This window comes from Ranitomeya variabilis, chromosome 1, assembly GCF_051348905.1.
Source record: "Ranitomeya variabilis isolate aRanVar5 chromosome 1, aRanVar5.hap1, whole genome shotgun sequence".
NCBI classification, from domain to species: Eukaryota; Metazoa; Chordata; class Amphibia; order Anura; family Dendrobatidae; genus Ranitomeya; species Ranitomeya variabilis.
In genome coordinates this window covers 196,871,787-196,894,322 of record NC_135232.1, presented here as the reverse complement: position 1 = coordinate 196,894,322, position 22,536 = coordinate 196,871,787, and the positions used below count along the sequence as shown (strand labels likewise).

General features: G+C 40.1%; 1 protein-coding gene and 1 long non-coding RNA gene across 4 annotated transcripts in view; one reads left to right on the top strand and one right to left on the bottom strand.

The window, feature by feature from the left end:
- LOC143808663 (uncharacterized) overlaps window positions 1-14,566 on the top strand; it is a 147,194-nt gene extending 132,628 nt beyond the window's left edge. For all 3 annotated transcript variants that reach the window (XR_013221994.1, XR_013221992.1, XR_013221990.1), the window contains one exon: window positions 14,103-14,566. This is a non-coding gene — a long non-coding RNA (uncharacterized LOC143808663). The remainder of the gene's footprint in view (window positions 1-14,102) is intronic.
- CHSY3 (chondroitin sulfate synthase 3) overlaps window positions 1-22,536 on the bottom strand; it is a 438,108-nt gene that overhangs the window by 156,172 nt on the left and 259,400 nt on the right. The window lies entirely within an intron of this gene.

Sequence of the window (22,536 nt, the reverse complement as noted above, 5' to 3'; positions counted from 1 at the left end):
ACGGAGTGCGTTACACCACGGTCACTTAACGCTGGCCTTAACCCTTTGTGAGCGCTCAGCGCTGACTGCAAGGCAGTAAAGCAGCGGCCATTTCGATGCCAGACTATGGCCGTCGCTGATAAGTCGTGGCAATGGTCATGGGCGTTTTGCCACGACCAATCAGCGACTTGGATTTCCATGACAGACAGAGGCCACGACCAATGAATATCAGAGACAGACAGACGGAAGTGACCCTTAGACAATTATATAGTAGGATGTCCTTTAGGTACATACTATTTTACTGTATTGGAAGTATAATCTGCTATGCTTTCCTATAGAGAGACAAATTAATTAAATGCATACCCCGGAGTAGAATAAGTGGGGAGCCTTATGTCAGAGGTCTACATCTGGGAATACACAAAGCATATTCTTCTAATTAAACATATTGTAAACAGAATATATAGGCGGCCATAGATATCTGGATAGCAGATGAACTTAACCATCTTATGTTTATGGTGGTATCCCAAATGTTTCCTAATGGCAGGTATTAGGAGAAAAAAGAGTTGGAAATGTATTATTAGAATAACCACATCATGAAGCAGGAGGAGTAGGAGGAGGAGGAGGAAGAAGAATAGGAAGAGCGGCTGAGAAATATTCACAGAAATATAGTAAGAAATAATAGGGAAAGAGAAAAACCTATCTGATCACATTAGCTTTATTCCATATATTATTGTTCAGAGTGATGCACAAAGTTTTAATGAACAGTCTGAGTTTCAGCCATGGAGTAAATAAATAACCCACTAAATAGGCACTTTTACCTGAGAAAGTACTTTATTGGCTATAGATGAAAATTGTACTAATGAGGGAAGGTTTTGGGAAAATACTGCCATTCATTTGTTTCTCCAAACTTTTAGAAATCATGTTTGGTAACAACTTTTATCACTTTCCATCTGGAATACACAAATATGTGTGTATACGCTTACTCAAGGATTTATTTGTCGCTGGAATCCTAATCTAATTCTTAATTAATTTAGAAGGGCTTTTTTTCTTTGGTTCACATCCAACTACGTTACTTTTAAGTACACAAATAATGGAATACTTCCAAATACTCTTCATGGAAAAGCAAAGAATTAAAGCAGCTTCTGTATTTATCATTATAACTTTCTGAAACTTAACAACAGCATTAAGGACCATAGGAAGGAAATAATAATTGTATAAAACGCTGCCAAAATGTGTATAAATGTTTACATGCAAATGTATTTCCATAATCAAAGTACTACATTGCATGCTTAGAATTCATGCATTGAAACTACTGACATCCAGTGATTGTTCTATGTATCGTTTGACATATTTTGCTCATATTAGACTTTTAGAGGCACTCGATTACAGACAAAAGTCTGTGGCAGCAAACATGCGGTACGGTGCCATTTTTTGGACAGTATGCCCAATTAGCACTGCCATAGTGCCAAATGGAAGACAGCAGATGTCCAAGTGAAGAAACATACTTGTTCTACCCAACCCTGCATGAAAAATCGCAGTTGAAAATAATTTGTATATTAATAACTATTTTCTTAAGTCCCAGAATACTGACCGTATAATTTAGGGCCAACACAAAACTCTTATGCAGTAGTAAATAACGGTATTATAAAGTGCCCCAAAAACACTACCATATACTGTTATTTAACAATGCCATAGGTAGACAGATAGATAGATAGATAGATAGATAGATAGATAGATAGATAGATAGATAGATATTATAGATACAATCTATTCAATGCGAATTGAGCTTGCGTCGTGTTTTATGAAATTCACAGGAACTGGGGCATTTGAACAATTTGCTATTTGAGAGCTAGGGGAGGTGTGGGCAGCAGTGTCAGACTCATTGTTATTAATCAGTAATATACTGCAGCTGGCAACTGTCCTGCTGTATGTGAATTACAATGACACCTTTTTTCTTCATACTGTATATGATACTTCACATGTCTCAGTCACAGAAGGATGATGTTACCTCTAACAGCGACTTCATCAGTTTGAGTCAGTGCTCTGCGCAGAATAGTTTACCTGATCACAAATTACTAAAATGGAACATTTTGGCTTGCTTTTTATTTTATTTAATAAAAAAACATGAAAAGTCTGCCAATGCACTGTTATTAAGTACATTTTTGGTTGCTACCAAGTTACCTTAAATTTTATAGTCACTTGACATTATTAAGGCTGTGTTTTACTTCAAGACATTGAAAGGGGTTGGATAAGGTCCTAGGAAACCCTAGAATGTTACACACATTTTTTTTCAGGGCAATTTGAGCATGTGTGAATTGATTCACCACAAATTAAATTTTTTGAAAAAAAACTCAAGTCGACACCTATATGTGTCTATACAGATACATGAAAGAGCAACTTAGGTAGCTTTACATTTTTATCTTAAATGAGATTGCCACCAGATTTGAACTAAGCAAGCTATTAATATGGGCATACAGGTTATAGAATGCTGAAAACAGTCCTATCTGTATGTCTCATATCAGATGTGTTGTTGCTGAGAAATCGTCTTTTATCATTTTATATAAATTACCTCTTACAGGCTATGGGAGGATGGTGCGTGGAAGATAACTCTGCCTCCAGAGCTTGTTTTCACATAACCACTATGTGCTGTGTATTATAAATTATTTAATTATATATTTGCAACTGCAGGCTGCAAATGCCTCTGTACAGCCTAAGCTTGAAAGCATGCATTAAAGGGGTTGTCCAGTCCAAATCTATAAGTCTGCAGTCACTCTATGTGACTGCAGGCTTATGAATCCTCCCAGCCCACGCACACTGCAGGGATTCACCGATTTCTGAGCTGGGACTGGAGGGTATGTACGTGTTATACACTTGCATGGAGCGAGGCCATGCCCAACTAGTAGGTGTGGTCAACTAGTTGGCTCGGCCTCCCTCCATACCTGGGTGGGCTCTGGCCAGGAGTGTGTATTTTGCATGAACAACCTCCAGTTCTGGATCAGAAACCAGAGAATCCCTGCAGTGTGCATGCGCTGGGGGGATTCATATGGCTGCAGTCACACAGAGTGACTGCAGATTTATAAATTTGGACTGGACAACCCCTTTAAGGAATTAAGAGGTCTCTTCAAAAAATCATTCGAGTCAGGTGTTATAATATCTTTGCAAGCAGAACATACATCATCGCCAATTTTCTCTTAGAAATTCTTACATCTCAGTAATGTCAAGCTTATAAACATTTACATTTACGAATGAAGAAGTCTTATTCTGTAACTCTACAGCTCAGATTCATTAGTCGCACACATGAATTGATGCAATAGAAATATACATTGTCTGCTCTTGTGTACTTGATGAATGAACGTCTAAGTATAATGTTGTTAGTAAATCTCTCCCAGCAGTAAACAATGTCTATATACATCAGGTGAAATCAATCTTCCATCCCCCTCCATAAAAAATTTCAGGTCGCTATTAACCTTGTCAACAGTGAAGGTCAATGAATGGATGCTAACAGTATAACTATGAAAACATAGACAATATAAAAAGACACTGTAAACATGAAGACTCAAAGCAAGGCATATAGCAGAAAAAAAACTTGCTTCACTTTAAAGGCTTGTTCACACACTACTTTTTTCCCTATTTTATTCAAGGGTAAAAAGCTGTAGTTTACAGTACCAGCAAAGTAAATGTGATTTCGTAAATCACATGCACACGATGCTTAAATTTTCAAATTAAAGCATTTTTTAAAAATCTGCATCATGTCAATTCTTTCGTGGTTTTTACCCATTTAAATGAAAGAGAAAAAAGCAATAAAAACTCACCGGAAGATGTGTCAAAAGCACGTGGTTTTTCTGCCAGCACTATTGCTTTTGGTGCAGAAAAATCTACTGCAAATACTCAACGTGTGCACATACCCAAATGTGCTCCGCTTGATTGAACAAAGCAATATACATAATCAGGAGTATACATGGAGAATAGAGGCTCAGTAGTGATTTCCAAATATCGTCCCCCCAAGTGTGGGCTGGCATAATTTTCCCTAATAATTTCATAATCAATATTACTGCCTATTAGTGATGAGCGAATATACTCGTTACTCAAGATTTCCAGAGCACGCTCGGGGGTCCTCCAAGTGTTTTTTAGTGCTCGGAGATTTAGTTTTTATTGCCACAGCTGAATGATTTACATCTGTTAGCCAGCATAAGTACATGTGGGGATTCCCTAGCAACCTGGCAACCCCCACATGTACTTATGCTGGCTAACAGATGTAAATCATTCAGCTGCGGTGCCAAAAAAGCGAAATCTCCAAGCACTAAAGAATACTCGGAGGACCCCCGATCATGCTCGAGAAATCTCGAGTAACGAGTATATTCACTCATTACTACTGCCTATAATTATAAATAAAAAAAGCCTCACAACTTAGGGACGTACAGTTTGGCTCTAACTCTCTCTTTAATTATACTTCTGGGGATGCGCTCACCTACCGTGGTCTCCGTCAATAACAACTTTTTATAGACAGGCCTGGAAGTTTTTGCTTTTCATTTTTCCAGATTTCTCGTTTTGCTCTTAGGGTACGTGTCCATGTTCAGGATGAAAACTCGCTCCGCCCCCTTCTGTACACGCGATGATGCCGGATGTGTTCATTGCACACATCTGGAATCATCGCACCCCACACATGGGGCCCTGTGTTTTACCTTGCGGCTGTGCAGTGTCGTCACAAGGTAAATGGACATGCTGCGTTCTAAAAAGATGCGCCGCATGTCCGGACACGCAGGGCCGCCGGATACGTGTTACCACGCATAGTGGAGACGGGATTTCATAAAATCCCCTCCACTATGCTGTAACATCTGGACGCTGCGGATTGAACACTGCGGCTCCATGCAGCGTTCAATCCGCAGCTATTCCGGATGTAATACGGCCCGTGGACACATACTCTTATTGTTAGTAACTGTTCTTTCAGAATTGTATAAATGAAAAATCTTCACTAGGTTTGCTGATTCTACAGAAGAAATCTCACTTTTACACAGTCAGAGAACTAAATCAATAAAAAAAGCTCAACTTGGAAAAATGTAAGCAAAATGTTGCACTGTCTAGATCTAGAATCTAATAAAAGAAAGTAGAAATTAGTAAAAGCCACAGATTGGACTTTGGAAATTGGAAGAATGTGGTTTTTACCATAAATAAGTAGAATGGTTAACATATTTTAGACATCTGGATAGAATTTCAAAAGTGAAATTGTTGTATCTCTAAACATAGGGTGATATAAATTAATCTCCAAATTACTCCTTTACCTTTAAAGCATTGATCTGGGGAATGTAGACAAGAGACCATACTGAAGTAAAACTTTAAGGGGTTATTTGGGGCTTTGCTTATTTTTCCCTATGGGGCTAAGAACTTACAGGCAGATTGCCTGTTCTGCTCAGTAATGATCTCTGCTGGGTCACAGTTTTCACGGACCACTCCCACCAAAAATTCCGCTGCTTCATTTGACCTCATGTCAATAGAGCAGCTCTTCCTCTTCTGGCCTTCTCTGTCAGCGGGGTGTCACTGCCGACATCATGCTGATCTACAGCCGACTCTGTACAGTTAGAAGCTGGCTGTCAATCATAATATCGGCAGTAACAATCCATTGACAGAGCAAAGTGGAGGAGCAAAAGCCGCTTAGTTAACAGATGACATCTCAGTAAACAGGGAGCAGCGGCTTTAAGCATGCTCCATCACTTTGATTGACAGCTTCCCCTGCAGCACATCTGTGCAGAATGAGCTTTTAAAGTGCTTACAGTCACACTGACAATGTACTTAGCAGTGACTGTAGCTGCAAGTGGAAGCCTTTATGAATGAAAGCCACAAGCTCCAAGGAGAAATAAAGTTAATTTCCTCCAGGTTTCCATGCTCTCAGGCAGTCATACAGCATTGGAACGTTATTAATCTGCAGATTAACAATTCTGAGGTAATGGAGTGTTAAGATAGTCCATTGATTAACCCGATATGAGAGAAGCTCCTAAGAGTTGTTATTGCCCTGGAGAACATAAAGAATTTGTCTACTGCCGGACAATCCCTTGCTATTGGTCCCAAAGAGAAGGAACATGAAGACAAAAATCAGTACCTCCTGGACTGTCACTGCTTGTCAATATCCAGCAATGTCCCCACCACCTCTACAGGTCTTAAGACATCAACATCTTGTGGGGTTGTCAAGTGAGCTCTTCAGCACCTGCTGATTGTCTGCAGATCTCAGAGGACATTCCCTGCAGATGTTGGTGCCAGGAGACATGGAAGGGCAGTGCTGAGTACAGAGGAGTGGTGCTAGTCTAGGAGCTGAATATTGTTTTTTTATTTTTATTTTTTTATGCTAGTGCAGCCATTGATAAGGGGTTGTCTAGTAGTGAACAAGGCTTGTTTGTGCTTTACATTGACAGCCCATTGATTTAAAGGGCACTTTGTAGCAATTCATTTTCTCAGTGATGTTGCTGGACCGGAGTTCATAGTTGTCATAGTCTACCCCCCAGATTACATGTGATTATGAGAAATATGAGACAGAATGATCCGCTTCTCAGGAAAGACACCTATCTTACAATACAATAGTATTCAAAGCAATCCACACCGCATGAAACTACTTGATGTAGCATTTGTTATTTGAATTGTACAAAAAGCTGTAAAGTTCCTTTTCGTCACTTAAAGAAAGCAAGTACAGTATATTTATACCAAATAATTCGATTTAGGAATGAAAGCATTTTATAAAACAAATGAGTAATATGTGTGCATGATTAAATGATAGATAAATGTACTGCACTAACCGTAATTGAATTTTTGTATATGGGCTTTATTTGACTACCTAATAAAATAAAATGTGTTTACTGTGTCTTGGAAGCAATGCTGCAAAATAAAGGAGGCATGGGTAGTAAATTTTCCAAATTCTCTGTTTATGTTATGTCTATACAACATTTCGGCAGTCTATAACTTAGTGGAAAAATTATTTCAGGCAAACATACCAACTCGAGAGATTTTCCATGTGACTTTCCTTTATAAAATATTAAATAGCATCAAGCCTCTGAGTGAAAATCTTTATTTATTAAGAAACCCTTTTACGTTAAGCAAATAACACTGAATTTTTTATTCCACAAATTTCTGACACATGCAATTCCACCTCTGGAACCCTAAACTACCTCAAGAACTGATCTGCTTCTTAAAACTCCATCTTCTTCGACCAGCTGTCATTGTTGTGGGGCACATAGTCACATCATGATTAATATTGAGGTAGTTCATTTGGATGAGTGGAATTTAATTCATATCGAATTTTGGATGACCGCCATTTTTCTGAACCGTAAAGGGCCATCAAAAGGTTAAAAAAATAAAATAAAAATCCTTATACTCACCTCATCGCACACCTCTCTGGCCCCCTCCACTCCAAACTGTTACTCATCTTCTGATCACCTGATAAAATCCCTGCTTTCACACTAGGACAGGGCTTGATGAGGCTTTGGATGGTTTTGCGCATGCGCACCCAAGAATACACTGCACGTCATGATATCGTGACCTTCCGTGCACTTGCACAGAACCCTCCTGGGCTTTATCAAAGTTGGTAGTCCGGTTCTAGCACGAGATGCCTGGGAACTTCATTGTGTGTAGTGTTGACGGAACGGGGAAGGTGAGGAGTCGAGGGGTTAGAGAGTTGAGCAGTAAGGTGAGTCTAAGTATTTTTTTTTTGTAAATTCTTTATTTTTGAAAAGAAGAATGAACAATACAATAGTAATATGTACATGTCTAGCGTACAGGCATATAATTACGTGATGATTATTGATTAGACATGAGGAGTGAAGGGGGAGGGGACAAAGGAATAAGAATAGAAAAAGATTGGGGATGGGAAAAAAGGGGTAGAGGTAGGAAGGGCGGTAGGGAGGGAGGTAGAGGAAATAAGGGAGTGAAAAACATGTAAAAATATAATAACAATTGGTATAAGTGCGTATTGTCAAAATTGCATACGTTAGATTATACGAGTAACTTTCAAGCAGAACAAAGAAAACAAGGGCATATAAAAAACTTAGGAAGCGTTATCATCCTGAAATTTTTTTCCATGGAGCCCACATATCCGTGTAAGAGTAGTAATTGAACACTTCCCAACTCGACAATTCCTCGAGGCGGGAAATTTTATTTACCTTGGAGGACCACTCTGGCACAGTGGGAGGGGATTCATCTTTCCAATGTAGTACAATTAGGTGTTTAGCAGCACTTATTAAGAGCGGGAGAAGACCTTTTTTTTTGGCTTAAAGTTTTTTGACGGGCATGAGAGAAGAGTTTCAGAATCTTGAAGACTTGTTTTAATCAAGTGTAATTTTTTAAGAGTGAAACTAATGCCCTCCCAGAAATTTCTTATTTTTGGGCAGTCCCAAAATATATGGGCATGATGACCTAATGAATTATGACACCTCCAGCAAATATCAGAATCAGCGAGCCCCAGTTGGAAGAGTTTTGCTGGGGTCATATGCCATCTAGTTAATATTTTATATGAATTTTCCTGGAGGAGGATACACCTGGAGAAACCTCACACATAAGTCAGTATTTTAGAAATTTTATCCTCTGAGAAAGAGACTTTAAGTTCTGATTCCCAAGAATATATAAATGAGGGTTTAAATTGTGAGGAGGGGGCAATAAGCGGAGAATAAATACGAGATATAATTTTAAGTCGTGGGAGTGGAAATTTGGTCAAAACATCAAGCCAAGACCAAGTGGATTTGGTCGGATATTTTTGTCTAAATTGTGAGATGGTTCGTCGCACGTGTTGCGTTTGAAGGAAGTTCTTTGGTTGGACTAACGCGTTTGGAAGCCAAACTCCATGTTGGAGTATTTTATTGTTGTAGAAACTATTCAAAGTTTCTTTGGGTAGATTATACCATAGATTGTATGGGTCCCGAAAACTAGGATCAATCAAGAATGGTATAGAACAGATAGGTGCCAACGTAGAAGGGAAGGTGTCTAGCGGAAGATCGTTGATTAATAAAAGTTTAATTCGCAAGGTCGTCAGGGTCACCTCATCCAACCCAAAAGTGGCCGGTGGTCTAGCCCTAGACCAAACAAAAGGTAATCCGCCAGGGCCCAATAAAGCCAGGTTGACATTATCCCTATCCCTATTCTCATAACAAGACACCACTTTCAGCCATCTGTTGAGGTGTATAACTTTGTAATAAAGGAGAGAGTCTGGGACTCCCAATCCACCAGAGGAAATAGGGTAAGGAAGTAATTTATAGGGTAGCATAGCCGGTTTTAATTTCCAAATAAACTTAGATATACCTGACTTTAAGATTCGAAAAAAGGTTAGAGGTACCTGTATAGGAATCATGTTCATAGTGTACAAAATTACTGGCATTATGTAGGCTTTGAACACATTGATGCATCCCATCCAGGATATTGTAGGTAAATTATAGGTTTTCATCAAGGCCTCCACCTTTTTTAGTAATGGAGAGTAATTAGTATGGAAGAGGCTATTAGGGTCTCTAGCTATAGATATCCCCAAATACTTTATGGAGCTTGTAGCCCAGGAGAAGGGGGTCTGAGTGTGAAGAGCATTTATTTGGGAGTTCGGTAGGGTAATATTTAAGGCTTCAGAATTTGCGGTGTTGATTTTGAAGTTGGAAAGTAGGCCAAATTGATGAAATATCTTAAGAATAGTTGGGAAAGCTTGAGATGGGTTGGAGATGAGAAAAAGCAGATCATCTGCAAAGACTAATGTTTTTAATACTACAGATCCTATTCTCAACCCTTCTATATATTTTTCCTGTCTGATACTCTGTATCAGTGTCTCTATGACTAGGATAAATAAGGACGGGGATAGTGGGCAGCCCTGCCTAGTCCCATTATTAATATTAAAACTGTCTGACAGGGCTCCGTTAATCCTTACTTTAGCTGTAGGTTGAGAATAGAGGGAGAAAATTGCTGTGACATATTGTGGTGGAAAGCCAAATTTAATCATTACTTGTTTCATCTACCTCCAGCTCACCCTGTCAAAGGCTTTCTTGGCATCTGTTGACAGGAGAGTCAAAGGAACATTTCGGTTTTTAGCAAACATTATAGATTGGATGATTTTAGTCGAATTATCTTTACCCTCCCTTCCTTTGACAAACCCCGCCTGATCCGTATGAATTAGTCTAGGTAGAATATTGCTTAGTCTTCCCGCTAAAATTTTAGCCCACAATTTGGTACCGGTGTTCAGTAGTGAGATCGGTCTGTAGCTGGAACAGAGGTTAGGGCCTTTTCCTTCTTTCAGAAGAATCGTAATGCAGGCTTCTAAGGATTGCTTAGGAAGGGGTTGACCTTTGAGATAAGAATAAGTATTTTTTTTATTTTTCACATCTTACATTTAATATGACCTCAGAGCACAATAAGAGACATTAATGGAGAATAGCTTCTCAGCAAATCAAATTTTTGGGGTAAATCCGAGGTGCTAAATAAAACACCGTGACTGCTGGGGGGGGGGGGGGTGAACCAATAGGCTGAAATTAATTCTGCTCAATAATAATATTAACATACAATTAATGTTAATATAAAATAATTATAATATCACTTAACATTAAGCAGAATTAAGTACGCTGACAACCCTCTTTATACATTGAATGAGCCCGCACACAGACCCTCAAATACTGTATGAGCCTACACACAGCCCTCTATATACCTTACATATAGCAGTCTATATACCTAACACATAGCCTCTACATATACAGTATAAGCCCTCACATAACCTCTCTAAATACAATATGAGATCCCGCATAGCCTCCTTATATACAGCATGAGCCCCCACATAGCTTCACTATATAAAGTGTGAGCCCCCACATAGCCTATTATATACAGCATGAGCCCCACATATCCTCTTATATAAAGCATGTGCCCCACATAGTCCCTCTAGATACACTATGAGCCCCTAAATAGCCTCTATGCACAATGAGCCCCCACATAAATAGTATGAACCCCCACATAGCCTCCCTGTACACAGTGTGAGTCACACACTTTGAATATCTGCCAATCCACCGATCTCTACCTCCAATGTACTTACTACCGACTTGCATATTTTTATTCGGGGTTCTTGCAGTTTTTCTACTTTGGTCTTACCAACCAAATGACAATGATGCCAGGGCCATACCCATTCTGTATTCTTCTAACATAATGTTCTATGCTTTTGCAATTAGGCCATTGTGAATATTGCTAATATGAAGTAACTGTACAACTATGATTATTAAAGTCCTGGGGCTGCAACATATATGGGACTATGTGACTGCCCTCATAAAAGAGCACTGGGGTTGGGTTTCATATGAAACATTGTTTTAGCTATTTTATGGGCTTTATGACTTCAATTATGATGGGGTCCCTGTTTTAATTGTTCATTGCACTATGGCCAGCTCTGTAATGCGGGAACAGTGGCATCTGAAAAAATATTTATTAAGGAGCTCAAATATATGCTTTTTTTCTTAACTCCAAAACTTGGGAGGTGCAAACATAAAGTAGGTTGTTTAAATGGAAAAAGGTGTTATAATAATAACACCCATTTGAAAGGCATTTACAGTAATTTCTATATTTTTCTATCAGCCCCTGAAAGTCTAGACTTAGGATCCCAATGGATTCAGATCGAATACTGCACAGCGTGAAAGAGAACGGCAGCACAGCATGCAGGCACCACCGGGCAACATTTACCAGATGAACAATGATGCCTCTGTTAATACTTAAACCAGATGCATAGTTTTCTAGTTCTATGTACAGTTTACAATCTTAACCTTAAGGAAATATTTAGTCCCGATGCTATGAACTTTATGCATTTACAGATGGCTGCTGGCAAGCAAGAATAGTTCACAAAGGTGCATATGTCATGATTACTAAACACTTTTTCCTGGACATATTCATTTAATATGTCCAAAAACAAAGTTGGAAACATTTTTTAGTGAGTTCAGATGGGGAAACAAGAGCAGAGGACTTCCAAGGAGATTTTATTTTTTATTTTATTTTTCTTTTTTGTTGTGTAATTTTATACTTAAAATCTTTGCTTTAAAATTATAATAATTCTCATGCTTATTATTATTATTACTACAGATGATCAGATCAGGAAAAAATTTAATTCACTTGATGGTGCACATTTTCCTGACAATTTCGATTGAAAAAGCAATTATGCCTGGAGGTGTGTTTGGGGTCATTGTCCTGTTCAAAATAAATGATGGTCCAACTAAACACAAACCGGTTGGAATAGCATGCCGCTGCAAGATGCTGTGGTAGCCATGCTGGTTCAGTATGCCTTTGTTAGTTTCTACATCTTACATTTAGTATGTTCTGCAGTTTGGAGACATTCTCTATTATGTCAGTAGGTTGGGGGTTGCAGCAGCACCGATGGTGTTGAGGTGGCAGCGTGATAATTGCAGGTTGTAAGCTGTTTTGAAGAGATGGGTTTTCAAGTTCCATCTGAAGGATCCAAAAGTGATGGGTATTCAAACTTGTGGGGGCACAGAATTCCAGAGGATGAGGGATATTGGGGAAAAGTCTTGGAGGCGATTGGGTGAGGATCAAATAAGTGTGGAGGCGAGAAGGGGATCTTGGGGGGACCGGAGATTACGTGAGGGAAGATATTGGGAAAATTAGTTTGGAAATATACAGGTGAGACAGATAATGGATGACATGACATCATGATGTGTGCTGCAACCTTGTGCGTGTATGTGCAGAACTGTCCTAGGCCTCACCAGAACCGCAAGTCCTAGCCCAGCATGAAGAAGCCAGAAGATTCAACACTTGCGGCAGCAATAAGAAGTAGGGTCAGATAGGTGAACGGTGGGGTGAGAATAAGTATGGTTTTTATTTCTTAACCTTTTGGTGGCCCTTTATGGATCAGAAAAAATGGTGGCCAGCAGCTGCTACTTTGCTGAATCCGTGGAGAAACAAACAAACAAAAAATCTGAATTTTAGCAAATGCAGATTTCTTTTAAATATTCAAATAGAATTAAATTCCCTTTGAATATATTTGCTCATCTATAATTATTACTATTAGCAGAATTTTATTTCAAAGTGAAGTAAATCTAATATAAAGATAAAAAGTATTTTTCAATCTTCTAAAACAGATAAACTGTTCTTAGGCTTGTTGATCAATACTAGAGATTAGCAGATCTGAATTTGCCAATTTGTGTGAGTTTTGATTTGCAGCTAATTAATTTAGTATAGAAAGACCCGAGAGCATAACAAACATAAGATATAGGGAAAAAAAAACATTATCACTACCTTTGCTGCTCACTGTGCCCTGTCTGGTCTTTGGCACCTGTTCTTACCACTGCCCAGGGCTGAAAATCAAGGCCTCTTTAAACAGAGCCAGGACATCAGAGCCAGAAGTCCTGGCCTAGAGTGTGCATCATAGGGTAGAGGCATATGTTGTGACATCTCAACCTTCTGACATGCAGAGGCATACCGGGCCTGTTCGTGGCCACAATTCCCGGCTTGGTGCCGAGCAGCGGTGGCAAGAAGAGGCTACAAGGACTAGATGGGGAATAGTGGGCACCAGCGATGGCCATTGAAGTGAGCAGTGAAGTGAGCTTTAGTTTTTTTTACCTTCTGTAAAGCAAAGTGGTGGCGAGATGGCTGCAATTAAGCTAAATGTCCATGGAAAAAATTCTATATTCTGCGAAATACCAATTTTTATGCAATTCCAAGTAGAATTCAATTCCACTTGAATAAAATTCCCACATCTCTAATCAGCACTAGACTAGGAGAGCGTTAGGGTATGAGCACATGTTGCGGAGTTGGCTGCAGATTTGCAGCAGTTTTCCATGTGTTGTACAGTACAATGTAAACCTATGGAAAACCAAATCCGCAGTGCCCATGCTGCGGAAAATACCGCATTGAAATGCTGCGGTTTATTTTCTGCAGCATGTCAATTCTTTGTGCGGATTCCGCAGCATTTTACACCTGCTCCATAATTGGAATCCGCAGGTGTAAAAACGCATGTGAAAACCGCACAAAAACCGTGGGAAATCCGCAGGTAATTTTTCAGATTCTGAGCGGAAAAATCCACACACGAATCTGCAACATGTGCACATACCCTTACTCTCAAAATCCCTGGTAATCAACTAATAGAGCAGCAGTATTCCATTAAACACTGTGTTCCTTTAAATGTTTTCCAGACACAGTTCCATGGGCGAAGGAACATGGTTATTTCAAGTTTCTCCCATTCAGGATGAGCTGCAATACCAAGTACAATGGATATTAGAGCTGCCCAGATGTGCTGCACAGTGTAAACAATGGGAGATGGGGCAGTGCAAACTGCAGCTGAGTGGATGGGATGCTAGAATTTGGACCCCTATTGAACTAACAATAATTGTCTACCTTACAAAGAAGGTAATTGATAATAAAGAATAGAAAGAATAAGAAAACCCCTATAAGTTATCAGTTATTTCAATACATGATATGGTCATTGTGATCTATTTTCTTATTGTGTTAGCATTTTTGTATTTTTTTATTCATCGTTAGATAGTCAGAAAATTATTATGTGAGGAAATACAATTGTAGTGAAATATTTCATACATACTTCTTACCATAAACCCTCTAACGTTATATTCACACTTGCAATGGAACCTTTCCATTTTGAGGAACACACAAATAGAATCATTGTCCAAAATGGAAGAATAACTGATGTGAACCAAAGCAGAGAACCCTCTCTATTTATCTGTCTGGGTTTCGTTAATTTTCAGTATTTAGTACAGAACAAAAAGTACTGCATTTTTTTTCCATTCTAAAATCGTATATATAACAGAACCCAGAAAACTCAATAATAATGGATTCCTCTGCTTCCCCTTGCAGCAAATCTGTTTGGGACAATATTTCAGTTTGGACAATATTTTGATTATTTCATTTATTTAGTTATTTTACAGATAGGCAGTACACTTGGTGCAACCTTCCGCCAATCGTATTCCCAAGGGGACTGTGTGCCTGTGTAATATATGGAATACGCAAAGATGTAAAGTTATTATTTCAATAGTAGTATTAGACAGGATAGCTGCCAATGATTTTTAATATAACTTAGAGTTTCCCATCATAGTATATCCTGAACATATTTGTTGTGATGTGTTTGCCTTTAAGATGAGAAAGAAAACCTATAGTTCAGAGCTCAGAAACTGAGAAGACATTAAACTAAAAGTTTCTGGCTGCCTGTTTGACAAATGAACACATTAGTGCTCTGAAAAGGTCTAATACCATAGTCTTGCTAATGTACACCACTTTTCACATTAATTTTGTTATTGCCTTCTTAATGTCCCTATCCCATTTCCAGCTCCTGTGACATTCTGTAAACCTGAATGTGCATAAAACAAGCTAAAATGTCTTACTGACAAATAGAAGTATAGCAAAGCTGGTCATTCTAATAATATAGGGGATAGATTAACAGAAAATGTCACCAAAAAACATGAATAAAATGGTGATTATTGCATGCAAAATCTAGGACAATTTGCAAATTTTATACCTTTTAAAAGCTACATTTCCAGAGAAGTCACTTATACCTTGTCAGTAAAGAGGATATTGTGCGTTCGAGGGACCTCATCGTTTTTAAGTTAAATTGTTTTCCCTCCTTTGTACTAATCACAGCCTAAACTTGTCAGTGATGTCACTGTCTCTATCAGCAGCTCTTCCTTCCTGCTCAATCTGCTATTCCAGGGCGCCCACATGGGATTTACTTGCAGTAGATTTTCTGGATGGAAAACCTTTTGTTTTGACATACTGACATGTTGACATTTTGAGATATGCTGATAACCAGCTTTGAAAAAAATATCATGTTTTGTGATACTCTATCATATGGCCACTTTACAGCTGTGATATTAATTACAGCCTGTCAAAGGTTGAACCTGTTTCGTGATAAACTGGAGTTCCTTACCAAATTGTAGCAAAGGTAAGGGCTTATACATCTCTATAGTAAGCCACAAGCCTTAGGGAAATTTTCCACTAAAAATATCAAACACCTCAGAGACTATGGCCCCAATTCATCATTTGTAGATTTTTTTAAGTTACTTTTCTTTTTGTCTTGTGGTATTTGATATTTTTTGTGCCAAGGTCTTCAAAATGGCAAACGCAACTCATGAATTATTAGAAAAGTTGCACATTTTGCAAAATGGTGGCAGAATTGAGCCAAAATTTCTGACATACATACATTCACTCCGGAGTAAACTCGAATACATTTGAGACACATTTTGCAAAACATTAAAAACTGGACAAAAAACAAACAAAAATGCAATAACGAATACGGCCCTATATTCACTCAAATAACAGCAGTTTTCTGTTGTCAACTAGAACCAGGAGAGGCAGAAAGAAAGAATAAAATCATGAAAGTGCATATGTACTGATAAGTGGGACTTCACTGTAACTGCTTCTAAGTTAACATTTTATATTATCTCCATATAATCATTTATTTCTTTGTTCTTAATTTCCATTTCTGTTTATCTTTTCATGCGTTGGCTTCACTAGTAAATCCTGACATGCAACACAAGTTGTATCATGCAGCGCCGGATGCTGTGTTCAGCAGGAGGATTCAGAATACACACAGCAGAGTCATTCTTTGTTTAACATATTTCCATCTGTTCTTTGATCTAAACAGCAGCTAAAAATGACATTATTCATGGTATGCAAAACTTTCTTCAACTAGGCCTACAGAGAAGATATTTGCTTAACTTGCCTTGTGTTAAAGCACCACTCTGTGCTTTGTTCGTTGTTGCTTTTTTTTATCTCGGCAACACTCTGGTCCTTTTCTGCTAGTTGTGACCTGCCAGATCACTCCAGTGTTTGCCAGGTGGACCATAAGTCACTTCTCAGTGTAAGTCTATGAGAGCCAGAGCACAGATGTCATAAACTTACATTGAGAGTTTGTGACCGTTTGCTGTGACTTCTGGTCACTTAGGAGCTGTGGTCACAAGAAGACAGAACAGGACTGAAGCAGTGTCGGGAAGAGCAGAAAGTGTTGGCTGTTCAGTTTTTTTTGCTACAGGCAGGGAACAGACATTAGTGACATCACTCTGACAGCAGCACTTAACATGTGCCAGCGGGGTGCGAGTCATTCCAAGCAACCATTGGCGCGCCCGTGACCACGGGTGCAAATGGTTTAACAAGACAGCTGGAGGTCTGCTGATGACCACCGTGCCTATAATGATGATCTCCCTGTGAATTCCAGCATTTAGTTGGCATTTATAGCCAATTCTACATCAATGGCTATGACACCCATGCCATCTGCAAACTTGATTTGCTGACATCCAACCAATTGGTCTCTATACAGGGTATATATATATATATATATATATATATATATATATATATATATATATATATATATATATATATATAATACACAATCTTGAATGCTAAAATGGTAGCAAAGACAATCACTGGTCAACTATCTGCTTACAGTTATATGAAAAAGTTTGGGCACCCCTATTAATCTTAAGCTTAATGTTTTATAAAAAATGTTTTTTTTGCAACAGCTATTTCAGTTTCATATATCTAATAACTGTTGGACACAGTAATGTTTCTGCCTTGAAATGAGGTTTATTGTACTAACAGAAAATGTGCAATCTGCATTCAAACAAAATCTGACAGGTGCATAAGTATGGGCACCTCACCAGAAAAGTGACATTAAAGGGAACCTGTCACCTCGTTTTTTCGGTATGAGATAAAAATACTGTTAAATAGGGCCTGAGCTGTGCATTACAATAGTGTAGTTTGTGGACCCCGATTCCCCACCTATGCTGCCGAAATACGTTACCAAAGTAGTCGTTTTCGCCTGTCAATCAGGCTGGTCAGGTCGGATGGGCGTGGTGTCTTCCCCCAGATCTTGCGTAGTTTTCCGTTGGTGGCGTAGTGGTGTGCGCATGTCCAAGGTCCCGAATCCTGCACAGGGGTGTGAAAATAGCAGCGATGTCCGTTATTCCATTGGTGATCGGTGGGCGCGGCCATCTTGCTTTGGCCGCGCGTGCGCAGAAGCGGCGCTCTGCTGGCCGTGGCTTCAGGAAAATGGCCGCGGGCATCCGCGCGTGCGCAGATGGCTATCGCGGCGGCCATTTTCGTGAAGCCGAGATGCGAACTCTGCTTCACGAAAATTGCCGCCGCGCTAGCCTTCTGCGCACGCGCGGATGCCCGCGGCCATTTTCCTGAAGCCGCGGCCAGCAGAGCGCCGCTTCTGCGCACGCGCGGCCAAAGCAAGATGGCCGCGCCCACCGACCACCAATGGAATAACGGACATCGCTGCTATTTTCACACCCCTGTGCAGGATTCGGGACCTTGAACATGCGCACACCACTACGCCACGAACGGAAAACTACGCAAGATCTGGGGGAAGACACCACGCCCATCCGACCTGACCAGCCTGATTGACAGGCGAAAACTACTACTTTGGTAATGTATTTCGGCAGCATAGGTGGGGAATCGGGGTCCACAAACTACACTATTGTAATGCACAGCTCAGGCCCTATTTAACAGTATTTTTATCTCATACCGAAAAAACGGGGTGACAGGTTCCCTTTAATATTTAGTAGATCCTCCTTTTGCAAAAATAACAGCCTCTAGTCGCTTCCTGTAGCTTTTAACGAGTTCCTGGATCCTGGATGAAGGTATTTTTGACCATTCCTCTTTACAAAACAATTCCAGTTCAGTTAAGTTTGATGGTCGCCGAGCATGGACAGCCCTCTTCAAATGATCCCACAGATGTTCAATGATATTCAGGTCTGGGGACTGGGATGGCCATTCCAGAACAGTGTAATTGTTCCTCTGCATGAATGCCTGAGTAGATTTGGAGCGGTGTTTTAGATCATTGTCTTGCTGAAAGATCCATCCCCTGTGTAACTTCAACTTTGTCACTGATTCATGAACATTATTGTCAAGAATCTGCTGATACTGAGAGGAATCCATGCATCCCTCAACTTTAACAAGATTCCTGGTGCCGGCATTGGCCACACAGCCCCAAAGCATGATGAAACCTCCACCAAATTTTACTGTGGGTAGCAAGCGTTTTTCTTGGAATGCTGTGTTTTTTTGCCGCCATGCATAACTCCTTTTTGTATGACCAAACAACTCAATCTTGGTTTCATCAGTCCACAGGACCTTCTTCCAAAAAGAAATTGGCTTCTCCAAATGTGCTTTTGCATACCTCAGCCGACTCTGTTTGTGGCGTGCTTGCAGAAACGGCTTCTTTCACATCACTCTCCCATACAGCTTCTCCTTGTGCAAAGTGCATTGTATAGTTGACCAATGCACAGTGACACCATCTGCAGCAAGTTGATGCTGCAGGTCTCTGGAAGTGGTCTGAGGATTGTCCTTGACTGATCTCACCATTCTTCTTCTCTGCCTTTCTGATGTTTTTCTTGGCCTGCCACTTCTGGCCTTAACAAGAACTGTACCTGTGTTCTTCCATTTCCTTACTATGTTCATCACAGTGGAAATTGACAGGTTAAATCTCTTAGACAGCTTTTTGTATCCTTACACTGAACAACTATGTTGAATAATCTTTGTTTTCAGATCATTTGACAGTTGTTTTGAGGAGCCCATGATGCCACTCTTCAGAGGAGATTCAAACAGGAGAACAACTTGCAAGTGGCCACTTTAAGTAGCTTTTCTCATGATTGCATACACCTGGCTATGAAGTTCAAAGCTCAATGAGGTTACAAAACCAAAAAAAGTGCTTTAGTAAGACAGTAAAAAGTAGGTAGGAGTATTTAAAACAAGAAAATGATAAGGGTGCCCATACTTATGCACCTGTCACATTTTGTTTGAATGCAGATTGCACATTTTCTGTTAGTACAATAAACCTCATTTCAAGGCAGAAACATTACTGTGTCCAACAGTTATTAGATATATGAAACTGAAATAGCTGTTGCAAAAAAAACATTTTTATAAAACATTAAGCTTAAGATTAATAGGGGTGTCCAAACTTTTTCATATAACTGTATTTATAATCTGTATTTTCAGCTCTCCCTCCGTGTGTCCCATGCACTTTTGTACCGCACATATGCACTTTTTTGCTCCTCTAAAGAGCCTGTGTAGTTATTTATATGTCTTAATAAACTGATTTAATTTTTTGAATTATATTCTGAACTTTGTGGTCGGTCTTTATTCTTTTTTTTCTCATGGCTTCACCCATACATGTGTATGACCTCATTATTCAGATTGTCCTGTTAACCTTAATGTGACTGACTAGTCATTGTGACTCTGAAAACAAATCAGGAAGACATGGTGATCACAGATGTACAATTTTACTTTTCCAGTGGTTAGCAATAGTCCCAGAGGTCGCAACAAAACATTAATTGTCTATCCTTAGAATGTATAAGACAATATACAATTTAATGTGCAATAAAGGTATGTATACAGCAGTGTTTCACAAACTTCAGTTCTCACAGCCTCCAACAGGTCATGTTCTCCAGATTTCCTTATTATTTTACAGGTGGTGAAAGTATCATCAAGAATTCTCTCACCTGTGCAATACTATGGAGGTCGTGACAACATGACTAGTGTTGAGCATTCCGATACCGCAAGTATCGGGTATCGGCCGATACTTGCGGGTATCGGAATTCCGATACCGAGATCCGATACTTTTGTGGTATCGGGTATCGGTATCGAAACAACATTAATGTAAAAATGTGTAAAAGAGAGAATTAAAATAAAAAATATTGCTATACTCACCTCTCCGACGCAGCCTGCACCTTACCGAGGGAAGCGGCAGCGTTCTTTGTTTAAAATTTGCGCTTTTCTTTCCTTTACGTGAAGTCCCGGCTTGTGATTGGTTGCGTCGCACTCACATGGGCGACGCAACCAATCACAGCAAGCCGTGACGTAATTTCAGGTCCTTAAGGATTTTAAAATTACGTCCCGGCTTTGTGATTGGTTGCGTCGCAGTCACATGGGCGACGCAACCAATCACAAGCCGTGACGTCACGGGAGGCTGGACACGCGCGCATTTTAAAATGCGCGCTTGTCCAGCCTCCCGTGACGTCCCGGCTTGTGATTGGTTGCATCGCGGTCAACCAATCACAAGCCGGGAGGCTGGACACGCGCGCATTTTAAAATGCGCGCTTGTCCAGCCTCCCGTGACGTCCCGGCTTGTGATTGGTTGCATCGCGGTCAACCAATCACAAGCCGGGAGGCTGGACACGCGCGCATTTTAAAATGCGCGCGTGTCCAGCCTCCCGTGACGTCCCGGCTTGTGATTGGTTGCATCGCGGTCAACCAATCACAAGCCGGGAGGCTGGACACGCGCGCATTTTAAAATGCGCGCGTGTCCAGCCTCCCGGCTTGTGATTGGTTGACCGCGATGCAACCAATCACAAGCCGGGACGTCACGGGAGGCTGGACAAGCGCTCATTTTAAAATGCGCGCGTGTCCAGCCTCCCGTGACGTCACGGCTTGTGATTGGTTGCGTCGCCCATGTGACTGCGACGCAACCAATCACAAAGCCGGGATGTAATTTTAAAATCCTTAAGGGCCTGAAATTACGTCACGGCTTGCTGTGATTGGTTGCGTCGCCCATGTGACTGCGACGCAACCAATCACAAAGCCGGGACGTAATTTTAAAATCCTTAAGGACCTGAAATTACGTCACGGCTTGCTGTGATTGGTTGCGTCGCCCATGTGACTGCGACGCAACCAATCACAAAGCCGGGACTTCACGTAAGGAAAGAAAAGCGCAAATTTTAAGCAAACAACGCTGCCGGTTCCCTCGGAGAGGTGAGTATAGCAATATTTTTTATTTTAATTCTTTCTTTTACACATTAATATGGTTCCCAGGGCCTGAAGGAGAGTTTCCTCTCCTTCAGACCCTGGGAACCATCAGGAATACCGTCCGATACTTGAGTCCCATTGACTTGTATTGGTATCGGGTATCGGTATCGGATTGGATCCGATACTTTGCCGGTATCGGCCGATACTTTCCGATACCGATACTTTCAAGTATCGGACGGTATCGCTCAACACTAAACATGACCTGTTTTGGGCCATGAGGAATGGAATTTGGGTAACTCTACCCTATAGTGATCCTCACAGTTCTGCAGGAATATATCCTAATGAATAATTTACCATCACTTTTTGATTGTTGATAGTTTACTACATGGAATTGGTTGGATTTTAGTGAAGTTAGTGTTTTTGAAAGTTTAACAATTTTGGAAACTTTCTCAAGCAAATTGGCGCCAACACATTCTTCTAGATCACTGAGGAATTAATGCTATTAATGACTCTAGCAGCAGAATCTTTTCCCATGAAATTAAAGTCATACAGATGTGTAAAAATAGAAAGTTTTCAGCAACTGAACACAACTGAAAATAACTAATAATTAGTCCATATAATACACAGTGTCGCCATGAGATATGATCTTTCAGTAATGAACAATGTTTGCATGATAAATGTCTGGGAGCCAAGTCATGACCGCCTTCTAGGGTAGATATGCAGATCCTGCACACATTAATCTGGCTGCAGAAAAATAATTACTTCTCCGAGATGTCCAGTGGATAAATGTAGATTTTTTCTTAGTCTGCAGCTGTAATCCCTAGAGCAGCAGTTACAATCCACTACTTTGGCGATAATACGTGAAGAGTGGAA